This window comes from Triturus cristatus, chromosome 8, assembly GCF_964204655.1.
Source record: "Triturus cristatus chromosome 8, aTriCri1.1, whole genome shotgun sequence".
Lineage (NCBI taxonomy): Eukaryota > Metazoa > Chordata > Amphibia > Caudata > Salamandridae > Triturus > Triturus cristatus.
In genome coordinates this window covers 201,495,105-201,515,058 of record NC_140591.1, presented here as the reverse complement: position 1 = coordinate 201,515,058, position 19,954 = coordinate 201,495,105, and positions in this window count along the sequence as shown.

Below are 19,954 nucleotides of genomic sequence, written 5' to 3'. Positions count from 1 at the left end.
CTTTTTGTCTCTAAGTAAACACTCTCCCTCAATTCTTCTAGTTCAATTTCTTGAGGTTCTCTTTTCAACCTCTTGTTTTTCTTTTCTTTATTCAATTTCTTCCTCCCTCCCCTGTTTTTACAACACACACACACCAATCTTATTATTAATAAAGCAACAATTATACAAGTTAAGGGAAACAATATTCTACCTATAATAGTACTACCTATTTTTGCAATAAAATCCTTAACAGCTATCATTTTATTAGCTATTTTAGTCCATAAACTCTCAGCTTCAAGTGGTACTAATTCTTCATGCAAATCAGTAATATTTTTGATATAGACCTTCAGGTCTTTGCTTTCGTCTGGAATGTAAGTGCAACAATGTTGAACTTTCAGCATTCCACAGACTCCACCCTCCTTGGCCAATAGAATATCAAGGGCAAGTCGATTTTGCATAGACATGGCACGTACGGCACTTAATTCCGTATTCACCAAAAGAAACCCTCCAGCGGTATTTGTCGATAAGCGATCAACCACTGTGGACAGTTTCCGAATTCCATAAGCATTCAAAGAAATTCCCACTGCTGGAATCAAAACCCCAAAAATATCACCCACTATTTCAGACCAAGTTTCTCTCTTAAAACGCATTAGTAAGTTAATATGTTCTACATCTGTTATTTTATCTATATGAAAAATCTTTGGAAAAACCAGGCCCACATAACATGTGCCATACCAATGGTCAGGCAACTTGTAATAAGCCTTATTCCCACAAACATAATATACTCCTGGAAAAATTGTATCTTCTCCACCTCTGAAACCCCAACCTGTTGCAATGAAGTATGTATCATGGCACTCACTAGTCCCGACAAAATATGTATCATATTGGGATTTCCTTCTTGTAATACAAAGTTTACCCTTCTGTGGTGCATCTAGAGCTAAAGTTGGACTAGCCCCATTCTTCAACTCTTTTCCCATCTCAATGTCCCAAATTGTCTCACTCACTTTATATTTTCCTGCTTTCTCATGCATGTTCAATCTCCTTTCTTCTACCATATCCAGGAAAGCTTTCTCCTCTCCTTTCAAACTGCAAGTTAAATTATTCTTAAAAATGTAATCTAATGTTAATCCTTTTTCTTCAATAAAAATCTCACCAAAAGTGTTGGCCTCCTTAGCTGGATTCAGCTCTTTGTTCATTGGCAAATGCCCAAAAATACTATCTCTGTTAGACATCTTATAATCTACTTTCCCTAACAAATAAAAAACACTACTTAAAATACTACAGGAAATACCATATGTAGCTGGTAAATGATGATAAGTAACACCCTCTGAAACGGATGCAGGTAATTGCATACCGACGTAGCAATCCCTTACTTCCATTGTTTTCACATATTCATATAACAGTTTTGAAAAAACATTACTAGAAAAGTTATTAATTGACCTATCTTTGTGTATGTATGTATTACTAATTCTAATTGGTACTACTTTTTGCAAATTCTTCTCTACATTTGTCACATTCTCTGTATGCATCTCAAACTCTACTTTAAAAGTCACTAATAAAACTAAAACACCCCATAGAAGCATTAATAATCCAGTACAGCAGCAGCACATCCTACACCACCTTTTAAAGAAAGCACATCTATTTCTATTATCCTCTATGTTAGCCATTTTAGTTTAGCCTCTACTACTCCACTACTGTTTGAACTTTTTCAATTCTTCAGCAATTCTTCAGCTTTCAGTTTTTCCAAATGATCTTTTCGTTCACTCTTCAGAATCTCTGTTGGAACTGTTCCTGTGACAAGCTCTTCTAGTTCTACACGTAACTTAGCTACGTCAATTACTTGTGAATCTTTATCCTTTTTCTGTAGAACCTTCATCCAATCATTCAAATCATCAACTGTTATTTCAGCAGTTTTTCTCACTGGAACCACTCTCTTTTGCGGTTCTAAAATAGGCATCCCTGAACAACTAGCTTCACTAGCATCCAATATTTCACTACATGTGTCATGTCTTGATTGTCTCAGGTCTCTTCTTTCTGCTCTTTTGCCTGGATCTCCTGAAGGACCAACTGAATTTGTCAGATTATTCCCAACATATGGAATCACCAGTCCATTCTCACCTGTCCTCTGTTTGTCAAACACAGGCATAACTGGACCTATTGTTACAGGCACCGTAACAGCTTCTAGATTCTTCGTTAACTCCCTAATCTTCTCTGTCAACTCTGTTGTAGTTCTGGCTAATTGTCTAGCATTCTCATCAAGGTAATGATCACTCCTTACCTCAGGTGTCTCATTTTCCGTCTCACTAACACACACTGTATCTCTTATCGGAGAAACAACTGGTGTACTTTTATCCGGTTCTGGTCTATATGGAGGTGGTCTTTTGTAAATCATGTCATTCAAGACCTCATCCTCATACTCATTAACTCCATATTTTCTTATTTCTGACTCAGGAACCCTTTCTGCTCCTCCTTCAACTGTTCTCATCGGATATAATCCCTCTGACATACTAACATCTCGCCACCTTTTCATTCGATCATGATGAGTCTCACGATCATGTCTCCTCCCAAACATATACCTATAATACCCTCCAGATCTTTGTTTTTCTCTCTCATGTACTTCCTCTTCCCATTCCACTAAAGCCTCGAACTGTGTAGGTCTCGGTTTCGGGTCAAGACATAGCATCTTTTCCCGTAAATTTCTCAACACGGCCAGATTAAATGAACCATGTTCTGGAAATGCTAGAACACCATCTTCTTTAGTATACCTAACCCAATTCTCCAACCATATACAGGTATGAAACCCATGTCTTGCAGCCATGAAGGATGCAGGTGTTTTCGGTGGAGGTAACAACTCACCCTCTCTTGTTTTAACATTTTTATCCTTGCTAAACCACTTTTTAATTTTACCAAAAAATGTCTCCTTCTTTTTCTCTTCTTGGTAATACATTTTAGCGTTTACAAAGAACTCTCTACTCTTTCCGTATTATAAATATACAATACGATTTTTCAACCAATTGCAGCGCGACTCACACTAACGCACCAATCCTGGAACGTCTACGTCACTAAATAGCCCTTCCAATCCTTGCGCGGCTCACACTAACGCACCAATCCTAGCGCGAGCACTATTCTGATCTACCATCCAATCAGAGCGCGGTCTTTCTGACGTCAACAGTCGCTGCAGTTTGTCTCCTGTCTTCTGTCACTCGTCTACCCCTCCTTTACAAAATCTTTTCAGTAGACTTCGTGTCAAAATTTCTACAAAATCTATTAGTTACAACACAAAAACATCTCCATTGTCTGCTTCGCTAACCACAGAATAGTAAAAGAGAGTCTATTTCATAAGAAACCTTTCATTGACACAGTAGCACTTCTTCTACTCTGCCCTACTAACATACATTCATTAACTGTTTCCTCTAGGACTTGTCCAAAGAGTCTTACAATCAACTAAATGTACAAACATTCACGCACATTCATACAAGGAAATATAGTACATACACACAGAATCCTGCTTCCCGAGAACAGACAATCTGCTCCACTACAGAATTATAACATACATCAACTAAGCAAGCTTTCTTTGCCCAGTTCTTCAAATAAGCTCAGAGAATACCTATTACTCCTCCCGCGATAAGCTTTAACGGAAATCCTTACGGATCCCTGGGACTTAAGACCAGAGTTTCACAGATAACCTTCACTATCATACACACTCCTTATATACCAGAAATATCTAATAGTAACATACGACGATGTCACTGATTCCGAACCCAGACAATGTGACGCGCAACTTCAATTGTCACACGTTATTCCCCACAATTCCGTCTTTCCAGAGAGCAGCATATACTTCCCTCTGCCCTACTACGGAACTGCTACAGCTTCCAAGTTCCAGAAGCACTACATATAACTCAACATTACGACTCCAACATATAGTATTAGTACATATACCAACATGAACCAATAATCAATAATCAATAAAAGCAATCTTATCAGATCAAGACAATCATCAAAAACCATCAATCTCTGCTACCAGGAAATTGATAGAGATCAGGGTGTGTATAATATTCCCACTACCACGGATAAAGTAATCTCACAGTTACACGCACATGCATACATCATACGCTAGGGCCCATTTCACTAACATACGCTCAAATACTCTACCAGCAATAAACCTGTGGAAGGAAAACTCCTAAACACCCTGCATCTATACCGAGGTCGATAAGACCTGGTTTTTGTGACTGTCCCTAAGGATAATCTATACAATATATACAACAATAATCAATAATGCAAACCCAATAATTGACAAGAAAGAATATCCAACACCATGTTTAAAATTATATTGCTTTATCTAAAATTAGTCAAAGTAAATCAATCAGAGTAAATCATTTCTCATAGTTACCTATTCTAGCTAAATGTCAGAACGGGTCAGGACAAGTCTCTCGGTAAATGTCTCTCAAGACGAAGTCCCTTCAGCATCAATCCTCAGCAACGCAGATTCGGTACGCGGCAAAGGCAAAATGGCAAGTGGCAAAAACCCTCTCTAGGCTAACATTTCTTATAGTTTCTAAACAATGGAAAGATACATTGGGAACATAGTAAAAACTGTAATGTCCGCCGGACTTGCTGAGCAGAGCGAGAAGGAAAGGATGTAACATCGCTACATTTGAGAATCTTCGCTCAGGAAAAGTACACATAATGAAGACTACGGAACAGGAACCAAGAAAATAAAACATGTATCATATTAGTCCTGCTTCTCCTCGGCTATCGAGCCACAGTTCAGAGCTTTTCTCTAAGGCTCCTTTGTTTCCCAAGGCTGCCAAGGACACTTTCATTTCACTTGGAGATTTCCCAAAAACTGCTGCTGTCCTCATGGAAAGTTTTTCAAATAAGCAAGCAAGGACCATGGTCAGTTAGCTTCAAGACCATTTCCAGCAGGGGTCTCCCTCGTCACAGTTTTCATATTATAAATCACAGCCAGGCTCACAAGTCGGCCATCTTTTCTTAGGCCATCATAGGCCTCAATAGACCATCTTAATTAAAAGAGACAAAACAACGTTACCACAGCATAGTGATTAAACAGTGTTAACCCCACTAATACCCTTATGTGTATGCATTTATCTAGCACTTGCAACATAGAAAAGCATTAATTCGGAAAGCGTTTTGTGCTCAAAAATAAACAGCACATAGCAACGTTTAAACATGAAAACACGCACGTTATTTTTTAAACAGCACATTTATGCACACCCACGTGTAACTCTCTCTTGTTAGGACAAACGAATTGATTAATATAAACGCACTTGCACAAGACAAATAATTAATTATTAATTATTAATAAATTAGTACAACGAATAGACATGCCAGAGCTTCAAAAGCCACAGAATTTTCAAACTGAAAACTCTGCCCCAGCAGTACCTCTCCATGATTGCTGCTGACGGAGAAGGAGCTGCTTAATCGGAGTCGGACGACGAGACGCTGCGGTTCCAGATTCCTCGCAAACCCAATACAGGTACCAAGGGGTGGAGAGTTACAGTGCTGCGTAGGGGTGGCCACGGAAGAAGTTTTTAAGTACCCGCATCGGCCCCCGAATACGCAACTCATTACCTTGCCAATTATTAAGCATGTCGGCAGACAACGTACGAGAGCGGGAGGCTGCAGCAATGACCATGTTCTCAGATAGCCTCCCGTTACCAGCTAACATCCGCAACATCAACAACGCGGATGTAGATATAAGAGACAGTTCATTAAAAGAAAAATACAAAATACTAGAAAAAAAGTTACGGAGTGAGCAGAGTAAGTGGTGGGAATCAAAGTCCCTCCAACGCTACATAGATGTTAATAGAATTCCTCGGGGGTTGCGTATACTTACAGCCCCAAGCTATGAGAATCCTAATCCGGAGTTAATGCGCGAATGGGCGGAAACTAATTTGGAATCTTCCCGGAAATTGGTGTTGATTTTAATAAAATATGCTGATATTGATAGAGCGCTACTCCTAAAAGAGATTGATGAAATCAATGAGGAATTGGACAAAATAGAGATCACTGATGAGAAAACCAAATGAATCAATGAGATGACCTCAAGACTTAAAAAGGAAGAAACCAAAATCATGGAAAGGAAGGCATTCAAGTTTCAGAGGGATCGTAATGACTACCAACTAGGCCAGATATTTACATTTGCCAAAAAATATGATTCATTACGTGTTCCCAAGGCTAAGTTCACATCGTCTAACAAGGGACCCAGCAGAAATACCAATGTGGCTGACACCTCACATTCTGAATTAAGCTCAGCAGGGGGCAGTGATTCAGAGTCCGAATTACGCAGTGGACTTGCAACGGGCCAGATTTCCAAACCATCTCCAGCAGAGGAAATACATTTTTTATGTGCATAGAAGAGACAAACTTTACGCCCAAGACCAACAACAATGAATTACGACGAAAACATTCAAACTACAGGCGCAGGCAGAGGTGGAGGGCGAGGAAGAGGGGTCCAAAGTCAAAACAAAAGGAGGGGGAGAGGATATTGGACGAAGAAGTAATTTCTATAGACACCAGCACCAATACTATAATCAACCTGACTCCTCTAACTCTCACGGAAGACGAAAAAACGATTCTTAAACTTGGGCTTTCTTTCTCACACCAAGTCAACTTTGACTATGCTGCTACAAGATTATACATTTATAAAACGGTGCGTAAACTCAAATTGAAGAAATCCTTTGCACTCAAAAACAGCAAACAAGGCAGTAACATGGCCACATCTGAGGTATCACTATTGGATGCTATGCAGGACTTATGGGACACAGAGGGAACAGGTAATTCTAGTGATGCCACTCAAACTGATGGCACCAAACAATTAGTTCTGGTAACTCCGTTCAGACTACCCTCCACATTTAATCCCACTATGCCCGAGATGCCCTTGATATTTTTAATGAAAATGTGATAGCCCAAGTCAAAGCACTGCATAATGAGACTCAGAAAAAACAACGCCGGTATAATCATCAAACCCAGCAGTATGAGCATCTCATGTATAAACTCAAGCAGAATAAAAACATTATCATTCGTCAAAGTGACAAAGGTGGTAACATCGTACTTTTGACAAGGGAACAATATGATCATGAAGCATATTTACAGCTCAACGATAGAGACTGTAATGTCCGGACCACCACAACAGCCATTCATGTGTCCAACAATGAGTTTCATAATAAATTGGCATGCTGGAGGGGACAGAAATTAATCTCGGAAGCTGAATACAAATTCATGAAGAAGGACAACCCTGTCATTCCCACTATATATTTTATCCCAAAGATTCACAAAAACTGCGACAAACCGCCAGGCAGACCGATCATTTCTGCTCGCAATGGGATGTATGAAAAGACTTCACAATATATTGACTTTTTTCTGCAGGATTTTGTCAAATCATTGGATTCCTATGTCCAAGACACTGGGGATTATTTGCGCAAAATTATGAATGTTAAATGGAAAACTGACTATTGGATGTTGGCACTGGATGTAACTTCCTTATATACAAGCATCAGACACGAAGATGGTATCCAGGCCACTCGATATTAACTTTCTCTCAAACCATCACAGTTCAAAGATCACAATGAGATGTTGGTTGAGATGTTGGAACATTGCCTTTTGAATAACAGTTTCATGTACAATAATCTTCTATATCGCCAGTTGAGAGGCGTAGCTATGGGAGCTAGTTTTTCCCCTAGCTACGCCTGTCTCCATATGGGCTATTGGGAGGAACTTGTGCTTAAAAACGAACATGCGAAATATTTGAAAGAAAATTTAATTGTCTGGTTGCGTTACATCGATGACCTGTTTGTGATATGGAATGGTACCATAGAAGAGGCTGTTAATTTTATTAATGGATTGAATGCCAATGATCTCAATCTCCACTTTACTGCCTCTTTCAGCCAAACTAGTATCACATTTTTAGATACAGAGGTGTATATACACAAAGGCAACATCGAGACCAGGCTTTACCAGAAATCAACTGCAGGTAACTCCACACTGCATGCGACTAGCGCACATCCCCCCCACCTTATTAGAAGCATCCCTTACGGAGAAATGCTGCGCTTGAGAAGGGTGTGCAGTAATGATGGTGACCTTAGAAAAGCACAGGCTTCAAGTAAACAGAGATTCAGAGAAAGAGGATATTCACTGATCATTATAGACAGTGCCATCACTAAATCCATGAACTTCAGCAGAGAGGAGTTACTAGGACCTAATACAAATATGCCAAAGGTACTGTTACAACAGGACAGTCTAGAGGCGGGTGCTAAAGCATCTATCAGTCCTTTTAGAATTATCATGGGCTATAGTCGACAACATACCAGCCTCCGCAAGATCTTCAATAGGAACTGGCCAATTGTTCTTAGTGACCCTGTCATCGGTCCAATGCTTCCTTTACGGGGTTCAATAACACACAGTAGGGCCCCCACTATGAGGGACTCTTTGGTGAACACCAATCCGGAGGTGATTGAGAAGACCACTTGGTTACATACCAATAGTGGCTTCTACAGATGCAAGACTTGTAAGGCCTGTATCCATGGTGTCAATACCAAGACCTATGTGGATCCCTTTAGTGGCAGGGAACACAAGATTAACAAACTGTTAATATGTAAAACTGAGTTGCTGTTTATGTCCTTACATGCCCGTGTGACCTTAGGTATGTAGGTAGCACAAAGTTAGCTGCACACAAACGCATACTACAACACCTACGTGCAATCTCTAATCAGGACAATACCTATCCTGTTGCAAGACATTTTAGAGAAGCACACAATAGTGACATCAGTGGCCTTAAGTACTACATCATCGACACCATTGTGCCCAGCAGGAGGGTGGCGATAGGGAGTCCAATTTACGTAGACTTGAGACACGTTACATCCTTCAATTGGATTCCAAGTCCCCATCGGGTCTTAATATCACAGAAGACCTACATACATGTTTAGGTTAAATACATGACCAACGCACTCTGGTAGTCATATTTGTCTATAGATAGCCGTGGTTGTCCCATTTTAAGCAATCCCGATATTATGGATTAAGAAGTGTTAGGTGGATTTGATAGCCTTTTGGACCCACATTCGTACCAGAAATATGACAACTTTGGTAGGAGGGGTATGAATTACTAATCCCCTTGGATCTATGGATATTATGTACATAAAAATATATAATTTTAATGGTAATAATCTTAAACCTATTTATTCTCTTATTTTATGGTTACTTATTTGACATATTTTAGTATTTATTGTGCTATTTATTTCAAATATTAGTACTGTATGCAGGATTTTGCACATTACGACTTAATCCATGTTCCATTGTTGAAACAATGTGGGCTTTCGATCCATGTGGGTCAGGGATCATAATACTAAGGTAAACAATGGAGGATTACCCCCTCTATTCGTATTACACCACTATGCTCTGGTTAGATATACTCCGTATCTATTATAGTGCTTTATTATCACAGGATCGAACAAATAGATTTTTGAGACACTCAATCTCGCGCGATATGCACTATTGAAGTGATATCTTGTATTCACATTTCTTTCTTCTTTTTTTCTTTTTGTTATATGCACAATAGCACTTTTTCTATGCACAATAACACTTTTTTCATCTATGAGGGGAACGATCATTTTATAATATGACGGTAATACATTTACCCCGATTTCTGACTTTGTTCCATAGTCAGCCGATTTACCAATAGGCTGCTATAAATTGTATTTAGCATTTGATATTGGTTTACTTGGCATTTACGCCTTGATTGTATAAATTGCAATTTACTGCATATACAAATATATTAATAGCAGTCACACTGTTGGCGACTCAAAATAAGATGTTATATTTATTATGCTATACTTATTCCTTTTATTCATGTATAACGTTGGGACAATTGATGATTCAACTCTATTGGGACTGCGCATCACGGTGCAGTATTTTTTCAATGTCCATGAAATCTGTTCCCCACGTGATGTCAATTGAACCGGCACTCTCACTTTAAAAGCTTTGCATATTGTTTGTAACGTTGTCATGTGAGCAAGGCTCGGAGGAGCCGAAACGTTATGGCTGTTGCTTTTGGCAATACATTTTAATTTGCACTTTACCGAGGTCCGTGTACCCTGTTTTGTCAATGTCCGGAGGATTGCCGAGATTCGCAATACGGTAATCAGGATGTATAGATATATCTTACCTACTGGCGGTCGCCAGTAGGTAGTTTTAGTTAGGACCTAGGTACTATAGGAAAATGGCAACATTCTATTCGCAATAACTATGGCGCCGATTGTTGAATCTTCGTAAAATTTTCAAAACGAATTCTTTGTTGAGATCAGCTCCTATGTTGAAAGTTTGGGGGAGATTCGTCAAGGGGGGGCCGAGAAAAAAGGGGGGTTCCAAAACATGTTTTTTCAATGTTAATTTCCATAGGAAACTTTAGACAAGGCTACAGGTGGAACAGGTGAACGGAATTACCCCAAATTTGGCAGGGAGAAGGGTCATGGTCTAGAAAGCACACTTTTGGTTATTTGGTGTAAATCCGTTCTGTAGTTTTTGAGAAATTTTGAAATTTACAGATATCGATATTTGGGAATTCTGCCATCTGATTGGCTGAGGCATTACGAGCACAAGCTTGCTGCTGATTGCCTGCGAGCGCTACGAGCGTTTGCAACTAGGAAGTGTTGGCTACCACTCTGTGATTCCGTTGAAGCGAGTAAGGGGGAACAAGGGTGAAAAATGTGGGAAAGAGGAGGGTAGGAACACTGTAACCTTTGTGGGGTGTTTAGGGTGTGCTATAGAGGGGGTGCGAAGTGAACTAATCATACCTACCGGTGTGAAAGTTCTAGGCTACGAGAATTAAGTGAGGTGTGATGTTTCTAAGGTGAGCTTGTGCGCGAATCGAGGATTAAAGCGTGAGCCCACACTGTGTGTCTTATGCTGTGAAGTCATGTGCCGTGGCCGCTGCAGTACAGCTGTGGAAGTAGTGTCAGCATGTGTTTATAACTTCTAGGATGAACTACTGACCCGTACTGATCTGAAAGTTCTGGGGTACGGAAAATATGTGAGGTAGTGTGTAGAGTCTCATGCTGCTAAGCTGAGATGCTGCCGGACTCGGGGATGAAAGCGTGAGCCCAAACTGTGTGTCATATGCTGTGAAGTCATGTGAAGTAGTGTCAGCATGTAGTTATAGCTACTTGGAGGAACTTTTGTTTCGAACATTGTACCTTGTGTAGAGTGCTTAGGGGGTGTTATATAGGGAGTGCGAAGGTAAATTCTTGTGTATGAAATGAATTTGGTATTTGGAAAGTGGAAAGCACTGACTCCTACGGGTCTGATGGCGCTGGGGGCGTAAGTTGAGGTGCTGTTGGAGTTGGGAATAAAGATGATGAACTACTGACCCCTATTGTGAACTTTTAACGTGCATGTGCCGTTAAATGTTCAATAAAATGTTGCAAAAGTATTTCGTTAGGTTAAAAAAAAAAAATTATGAACTTTTAACCTGCAGGTGTCGTAGAAGGTTCCAGAAAGTGTGGTGATAAAATCGGTTGAACTTGTGACCTGTATGTTGCGCGGAATAATAAGTAGCTTTTCGGAAGGAAAATTCTAAATTAACCAATGGAGGTAAGTTTTGGAATGTCGTTGAAGGAATTAAGTATTCTGATTTGTTCTTTACATGCATTTATGTGTAGAGCGACAGAGAAATTGTGCCATTCCTGGTTTCATTCTTGATGAAGGCGGAGCTTTACATGTACTTTGTGAGAAAGAGAGAATTGTATGCGTGTGTCATTTGAAATCTGGAGAACAACTACAAAGGTGAGTTAGAAATGAAGAAGGTGTGTTATATGTTTTATAGCATTGATTTAGTATTTGAGGTGATGTTTTTAATTTTGAAAGTATTTTTATTTCAAAGTAATATAGTGTTAGTAAAGTGTGGTGTTTGATATTGGTTATGAAATATGCATAAAATTTGAGCTGTTGTTATATAAGTATTTTATATATGTTTAGGAACTTTTCACAGAGAAGAAGTGTAGTTTGTCATCTTTATAGGACTGTATTGTTTTCAAAATGAGGTACAGCATTAATTTGAGTTTGTAATGTATTTGGGGAGATAAAGAAAATGTCGCACGTTTGCAACTGATACTTTTTGTGGAAATAGTGGGGTGGGGGGTGGTGGTAGGAGACGTATGTGTTATTAAGTTAAAAGCGATAAAACGAAATGCAGAAATGTTATGTGGGCAGGTTGTGGTCTTATGTTTGACACTGAGAGGTAGGTTTGAATGTAAGTCAGGGTAGGTTGTTGTACAGTGGGGCTGTGTACTGTGTTTGGAGATTACATGGAGAGGAGATGGAGATAGGAAAAGTGATACGTTTTTTATATGTACGCATAGTTTGAATCATGTGATCCTAAGTTGAGATATAATAGGAATATGGTTTCTGGTTTGCATTTGGGTATAGTTAATAGCTTTTGTAGTTTCTGACTAGTGAATAATAAAAAGGTAGATACACTAAATATATGGTAGTAAACATATTAATTATTGTCTGTTCTTATGGAATAGAAGTAGTTGGGTATTGCTTCTTTAGAAGAGATGTTTTAGGGGGCGTGGCTAGCGCCCGCGGATAATGGCGACGTTCCTGTAGCTCTCCCGGGTGGCGAGGTGCGGAGGAGCCGCGACGAGACTCCCAACGTCTTTTGCACACATGGAAATCGTCAATTTGCCCTTCGGAATGGCTGGGGCACTGCTGGAGTGAATTTGAAGCTTCGTATTTGCCTTTATCTCTTCATATCTGTCGCCGTATGTGTGAGGCACCGGCATCAGTCATCGCGTCCGCCATTTTGTTTTCCGAGTTGAAGGAAATTCCTGCACTGGCGCGAACGGAGCTCCAACCATGGCGTTTTTTGTCTATTTAAGGTAATGGTGGACTGCCTTGACCATTCTTCATCTAAATAGCCTGCTGCACGCTTTGATGTGTTTTCTTCCCGTTTGAGCGAAGTTCTGGCTCTTTTTCGACCATTTTTCTTTTTATGCAATTTTTGTCTCACAGCTGGCTCTTCCTTCTTCCTCACAGTGTCACTGCATTATGTCTGCACATTATTTTGCGAACTCTCTCCTTTATTGCTTACCAGGCATGAGCCATGTTCTTTCTCAAATTACACTTTGACATTTGTTCATTTACCTCATGAAGCTATATGCAGTTATTACATGTCCATAAAACTGCCATTTCACTGTTGCTCTTTTTTAATACTATTCTCCGTTGCCTGGCAGTATTACGACGATTTATACCTGCGCTCTATGCTGCTTGTTGCCTCATTTACAAGTTATTTCGTCCTGGATCTGCCATGAAGTTCTGATGCAGTGTTAACTTGGTCACGCTTCTGGATGTCTACGTCACCTTGTGCTGCTGTTCACTGTTTCCTCATCTTATCGCTACTACCTCTGTTCTAACACCTATGGGTAGACTGTACAAGGAGCTACGCAAGCCCTCTCCAACTCCTCGTAAATTTCTTCTTCACACAGGATCTAGATACAGGTGCCTAGAGATGGATGATTCCTCTGACCCATCGGTAAAGAGCCCTTCCTCAGTCTCGGCTCCACATACCAGTGGCGTCACTAAAGCTTCGACCAAAAGGCTGAAAAAGGATCCTCCATCTCCTCCCAAGCAAAGCTCTTCGGTGACGATGGATATACTTTTGGAAGAAATCAGGGCCTTACGTCCTTTTATTGAGGAAACTAAATCTACCCTTGAGGAGACCAAGTCTACTCTTCAGCTACTTTCCGACAAATGGTCGAGTATTGATGGTCGTGTTACCCATTTAGAACAACATGTTGATACTCTTGCTTCCTCAGTTGCCAAGGTTGATCCATTGTGTGCTCAGGTGACTGCGCTCCACAAACAAATTGAGAATTTGGAAAATAGAAGCAGGAGAAATAACCTCCGTATCTATGGCCTGGCGGAAAATTCAGAGGGATCTGATGCCTTAGCGTTTTTCAAATCCTTTCTACCGAAAATTCTTCAGTTACCAGACACTACTAGTCTGAACATCCAAAGGGCTCATCGGTTAGGTCCTCCTCCAACTAGCTTCTCATCCACTCATCCTAAGAGACCGCGAGGTGTTATACTCCATTTTTTGGAATACACCGATCTACTCACCGTTTTGTCTGCTGCCAGGGCACTTCCTCGACTCACATGGTCTGGTAGTCGGCTTTTCTTTTCACAGGATTATGCAAAATCGACTGCTGATCGGCGTAAGGACTTCCTTTCACTCCGTCCACAGCTCCGATCTATGGGAGCGAAATATGGGCTTTTCCATCCCTGCCTATTCAAGGTGACTTTCGATAACAAGACTCTCACCTATGATGATCCGCTGAAATTGAAGAGCTTTCTGTACTCTCATAGCGCTACCAGCATGGACACTGCTGCATCGTCTAGTTCTTAATATTTGGCTACAATTACCTGTACTGTATTCACGATTATTCGCTTTGTTCTTGATTGATCTGTTATGGCTGTTCTGTTTATACGATCCTCTCAGTTTGTTGTTTTTTCTCGGTTAACTGTTTATGTGCTTCACACCTAATGCTCTCCCTTTTCTTCCCCCCATTATTACAGATTTATTACAGATTTCCTTCTTCAAGCCACCATTTGCCTTCATGTACCCGGAGTTCGTTGCGGTTGTCTTCCCTCCCTGCCTTCCCTTGGGAGCTTATGGCTCGTCATTGCTCTATGTGGCCTTCACCCTCCTCCCCTTTTGTTAGTCTTCGACATTATGTAAGTTTCTTATCCTTCCTTCTCTGTTATATTGTTCTTTTTTTTATTCTTCTTTCTTCTTTATGCTCGCTAGTTCCTTCTTTCCTTTTGATCTTGATCAAATTTTTTCATCTCTCTTCGTTCCTGATCTTTTTTATCCTGCATTTCTGTGCTCTAACCTTCCCTCTCTTTCCTTACCTTGTTATTGGTTTTCACTTTTATGTTTTTCATGACATTATTCTCCTTTATCTTTGTTCTCTCTTATTATCCCATATGAATGCTTCTCATATCATTTTCTTGGCTTATCTTTATACTTTTTCCTTTTTTGATATGTTGATATACTCTTCTTTTAACATTGTTCCATGCCTTTGAAAATATTTTCTTGGAATGTTAGAGGTTTGCATTCACCAATTAAAAGACAGAGAGTGTTATCTCATTTGACCACACTTAATGCAGATATAGCTTGTTTACAGGAATCACACTTGTCAGCAGTAGAATCTGCCAAACTGAAAAGGAGTTGGGTGGGTGAAGTGTATTTTTCTCCAGGTGATGGTAAACGTAATGGCGTTTTGATATTGTTTAAAAAATCTCTCCCAATCCACTCAGTCACGCATTTCGCTGATATTTCAGGTAGATGGGTGTTGGTCAACTTTACTCTTGACAATGTTCCCCTTTCTATTTTAAAGGTGTACGCCCCTACTTGTGGAGATCCGTCTTTTTGGTCCTCCTTAGCTCCGTTAATTACTCAACATTATGTTGATAATTTTATTCTAGTAGGGGACTGTAATGAAGTGTTTGACCCCTTTTTGGACCGCCACTCAACTAGCACCTACATTCCTCATAAATCACAAAAAGCTTTTACTCACCTTATCGCACAATTCAAGTTTACTGATGCCTGGAGGCTTTGCAACCCCACTTCCCGAGAATACTCTTTCTTCTCACCCACTCATCACACTCAATCTCGACTAGATTATTTTTTTCTCTCACGTCACCTTACTCAATCCCTCATTTCTTCTGATATTGGCTCCATTCTCATATCAGATCATGCCCCAGTTTCCATTACATTAGATGGGTTGCAAAATCCTAGTTCCTTTAAAAAATGGCGTTTCAACAATGCTCTTCTTCTTGATGCAGAATTTAAATCTTCTTTCACGTCTTTTTTTCATGAATATTTTTTGTTTAATCATACGGATGAGGTTCCATTCCCTGTAGTTTGGGATGCCTTTAAGGCGTCGGCTAGGGACTTTATCATTACTTATGTTTCTCGTAAACGGAAGAAAGCCCAGGAGGATACTACTGCTCTACTTTCCAAAATTAAGTATTTAGAGCACTTATATTTTACTTCTAACTCAAAAAATTGCCTAAACGATCTCGTTTCTGCCAAACTCCAATTTAACAAAGATTCTACATTCAATGCCTCTAATTTTCTCTTAAAATCTAGCGCCAAATTCTATGGTGGGCAGAATAAGGCTGGTAAACTATTGGCTAATTATTTAAAGGTCAAACATAACAAAGTTAACATTGAATCTGTTTATAGTCAAGATGGTTTGCTGAAGCATAAAAATGAGGACATCTTACAGGAATTTTTGCTTTTTTACAAAACATTATATACCTCTGAAGCATCTTCGTCTGAACAATCCATTTCCCACTTTTTGTCTACTATATCATGTCCTTTTGATACCCCCCCGGACCTTTCTTCTTTAGAATTTGATCTTACTCAAAGGGATCTTCTTCATGCCCTTCATACTCTCAAACAGGGTAAAGCGCAGGGGCCGGACGGCTTTACTGTTGAATTCTTTTCCTATTTCTCAGACTTGCTAATTCCTAAATTGCATCTGCTTCTCTCCACTTTTCTACAAACTGGTTCAGCTTCTGTCTCATTCTCCGATGCTCTTATTTGTATTATTCCGAAGCCAGGTAAGGATTCGCAGCATTGTAAAAATTACCGCCCTATTTCTCTGGTAAACATTGACTACAAAATTTTCTCTAAGGTATTGGCTCTCCGTTTGGAATCTTCCTTACCCGAGCTCTTAGGGAAAGAACAATCTGGCTTTGTCAAGGGCAGATTGTTATCGGACAACACCAGATTATTTTTTGACGTTCTCTCTAAGACTTCGCATTGCCCTCACTCCCTTGCAGCCATAGCTTTGGATGCGGAAAAAGCTTTTGATCGAGTAGAGTGGCCTTATCTTTTTGCTACTCTTAAGTGGTTTGGTTTTGGACCGAGAATATGTTCCTTGATTTCCCTTCTTTATTCTCGTCCTAGAGCTGCTATTTCGGCGAATGGAGGCTTGTCCTCTTATTTTACGTTGGGAAGGGGGGTTCGGCAGGGATGCCCACTCTCTCCATTTTTGTTTAATCTTGCCCTAGAACCTTTTCTTTTACGAATTCGTCAGAATAATGATATTCATGGTTTTACTTTTAATGACTCCAACATTAAAATGGCAGCTTATGCTGATGATGTTTTGTTGTTTATGTCTCAGCCAGTCACCTCCGTGCCAGCATTTCTTGATGAAGTTCATTCCTTTGCTCTAGTTTCGGGTTATAAGCTAAATAAAGATAAATGCGAGATTTTACCACTTACTAAACAAACTTTCAAAGATGACTTTTCTCCTTCAGGTTTTACTTGGAACCCTAATTCTATTAAATATCTAGGCCTCCTCTTTCATTCCTCTCTTTCGGGTACAATTACTAAGTCTATGGAGGACTGTATACAAAAATTAACTACTCTTACTACCAAGTGGCACCCTCTCTATCTATCATGGTGGGGACGGTTGGATACCATCAAAATGATGCTCTCTCCAATTGTTTTGTTCACAGTTTCTAATATCCCACTCCCTATTCCCTTGAAATATTTCAAAAAGATCAATTCTATTCTATCTTCCTTTTTATGGGGTCATAAAAAATCTCGTATGTCTTTGCTTAAACTGATGCGTCCTAAAAAGGAGGGAGGGGTAAATTTTCCTAACTTTTCCTTATACCATAAATCTTTCTTGTTACATCAAGTTTCTCATTGGCTTGAGGACATCTCATTAACATCTCCTCTTTGGTTAACCTTGGAGCAGTCTTTCATTTTTCCCTTTTCTTTCAAAGAATATCTTATGTTCTCCCGAAGACCTCAATCCATTTCCACCCCTATTCTTAAGCACACTTCCAAGATTTTTCCTTGTCTACCTAATCCATCCTTTTTTGATCAACCTATTTGGCATAATACATCCATTTTAATAAACGGTAAGCCAATTTTTGGGAAAACTTGGCGATCTCGCGGTCTTGTTTGGGTGCGGCAATTATTCCATCATACTCGAATCATCCCCTTTGACTTAGCTGCAACTTCTTTCAATCTTCCTCTTACTTTTCAAACCAAATATTTAGTATTGACTCACGCCTTACAGCAAGCCTATAATGCCCATCTTGCTGCACCTTCCTCATTAGCTCTCACACCTTCTGAAACACCTTCCTTGTACTCTTTACTTCTTACACATTCTAAAGCTTCCAAAATATATGACTCTTTTCGCATTTTACCGTGTCCCCGCATCAAAACCACTACAGAAGAGCATTGGGAACAGGATTTTGAAACTTCATGGCCTGTTATGTTATGGGACAAATTGTGGTTAAAAATTCGTAGATCCTCCAGGGCGGCCAATACTACCCAAACACTATTTTTTATTTACAACCGTTTATTGTTTTCACCTCTCACCCTCAGCAGTCACTTCCCAGATACCTCAGATAAGTGTTGGTCCTGTTCCCTACCACATGCAGACCTTTTCCACATGCTTTTTGGTTGTCACCTTGTTCTTAAATTTTGGAAGCAGGTCTGGTCTCAAATCACCAAGATTTTCTCTTCCACTCATCCTTTTTCTCTATCTCACATTTTCTTAGGGAGTCTTTCTCCCATTTGGGAACATTGTACTAGTAGTATCAGAATAATTGATTTACTAATAGCTGTGGCATTTCAACAAATCCCCAAAAACTGGAAGGATTTTACCAAATTATCTTACAAAGCGTGGTGGTATGCTGTTTGCTACAACCATAGATTAGACACTACTTTTGTTTATCCCTTAACTTTAGCTGTTAAACGAAGAGACTTATGGAATCCAGTAACAGTATTTTTTGACGTAAATGCCCGCGCCTCTCTGTCTTTGCTCCCGTTACAGCAAGAAGTTTCTAAACCTCCATGATTTCCTGTTTTTCTTAACATTGTATTTCTCGTATTCCTTGTTAAATGCTTCACCTCACATTATTTGCCAGTTATTGCTTATACTTTCTCTTATTCTGGGATAATTTATTGTATAATTATGTTATGATATTGTCATTACTTAACTAGCTACTTTCTTTTTTTTTTTTTTTCTGCGATTAGTTGCTTTTTCTTGTTTTTCTTGTTTTTCTTTTTGTACTATGTAACATTTGAACATCTCTTATTTCAATAAAAATATTTGAAACTAAAAAAAGAAGAGATGTTTTATAAATGTGTGAGAGATAAAAAAAAATGTAAATGTGAGGTATATTTTCTGTATGACTTTGTTTGACATTAGAGAACTACATGTCAGGCTATGTCGCTGTGGCGGATATATGTAGGTGTTGAAGTGGTTCGTGTTTTACTGATGGTGAGCCTCACTATCCCTTTTGAGACACTCGTCAATTTATTCATTCCATTTAATATCTTTAATATAGATACAGTAAAGGGACTGTATATCAAAAGTTTGGGAATTAGAACTTTGTTTACTCTCCCCATGCCCTGCTATACACTGTACAGAGTGTTTAAGCGACTTTCGTAACATATAGATGTCTAGCTAGTAAAGGGGGTGTAGTTTGACTGGGCCCATTTATAAACCGTGCTATGGGATGGTTTATGTTTTACCCACCAATTTGCATGTTTGAATAATTTTTGCTGATAAGTGTTCGGACAGACACTTGTTAAAATTAACGTCGTATATGGGTATAGTGGCACTACTAGGAATGGGGCGTTTCTGTTTGATTTCGTACTGTTAAGCACAGGCGGGGGTGGGTGTGGGGGAGGTAGTTATGTTGCTGATTGAAATACAGAATATAGTAACGTGGAGATGTGGAGCTACTAAAGGTGATGTACTACCACTGGGAGCACTTATAAAGTGCCCTATGGCATACTATATGTTTTACCTGCAAATTTGCATGTTTTAATACGGTTTGCTGATGAGCTTTCCAGGAGACATCTGTTGAAGTTAAGGATGTGTATGGCTATAGTGGCGCTTCTACATTTGCTTGGGCTCTT